Here is a 1,362-nt window from a genome sequence, read left to right as displayed (position 1 = left end):
TCTTGTACAGCAATTAACCACTAAGAAGAATATATGCAGTGTATTATTTGTTGAAACTGTACTTCCAATTGTATTTGAAACTGTCTCATTGCTATCTGTTTATCAATAAAACTTTGAAAAAAATATAGAAGTAGAATAAAACTTTCTCATCATGATGAACAATATATACCAAAACTGAATGAAATCATCATACTAGAAAAAAAAGCGCTGCAACGACAGACATCATTTTGGCTCTAGACTTTCAAGGTCAGTGAGGACTAGGGACATAGGAGAACCTGTAATGTATCATCCTGTAATTCAGCTGTGTACCAAATATTCTGATCAAGGAGATTATTGGGGTCACAGGGGAAAGTGATCGATGATGTTAAATGTGCCTAAGGGGAGTCACATGGAGAGAAACATTTCTCTCAGGCTTTCACAGAGAGCAAATTGGTCAAGCCATGGCTATGACTCATCCACGTGGCTGGCACTGTCAAAGAATCTACAATTTACAGTACAGAATTTCAGGGTAAGTCCTGAATGTATTTGATTGACTTTGGCAGATACAAAACTTACATTTCTTGTTATACAGGTCTTGCTTGTTCTTGGTCTTAACCATCCAGCAGAAAAGCATAAAAATGAGATATAAAAAGTAAAAGCATATTAATATGCTGTGCTGTAAAAGTCTCAAGTCAAGAACTTCTGACGTTACCATTCCTATGGATAGCTCACTACAATTATGGACTACTGAAATATATTGAATTATTTTGCTGAATTCATGTATCTACAATATTTAAATACAAATTTAATACCCATCTCTGACAAAACTAACCAGAAAAAGAGGACATAAATGTAAGATCGTTTTGTATATGTATCTACAAAATAGATAGGATAGATATACAGCTACTTTCTTTTAACTCAATGAAAAGAAAGATTTGTACTTACAGTTTTTGGCCAGAATATAATGGCTGAATCTTTTACTCGGAATAACCACTACAAAGACAACAACTGGGATGTATTCATTGTTGTAACTGCCCTACTAACCTGTTTTGAAACTGTGTCATCGGTATTTGTTTCTCAATAAAATTAATTTAAAAAAGAATAAAGTATTTTCATTATTAAGAAAAATTGACCCAGGCATGTTTGGCATTAAAGCAGAAACAGAGTTCTTTCAACATGAAGTGGTGTTAGTTGCCTCTCACCTAATAGATGACTCTGGAAACACATATTGCATCTTCGCGCAAGATGACTTTGACCTTAATACCAAGCTTCACATAATTGTGAGTGGGGAGGATGAAGCAGCCATGGGAGAGTCCATAGGCCTGGCTCTGGTGAAGCTACCAGACATCCTTTACCACCTGAAGCCAGATATCCTTAGTGTTC

Source organism: Octodon degus, unplaced genomic scaffold, assembly GCF_000260255.1.
Source record: "Octodon degus isolate 3935 unplaced genomic scaffold, OctDeg1.0 scaffold00427, whole genome shotgun sequence".
NCBI classification, from domain to species: domain Eukaryota; kingdom Metazoa; phylum Chordata; class Mammalia; order Rodentia; family Octodontidae; genus Octodon; species Octodon degus.
This window is presented reverse-complemented; position numbering follows the sequence as displayed.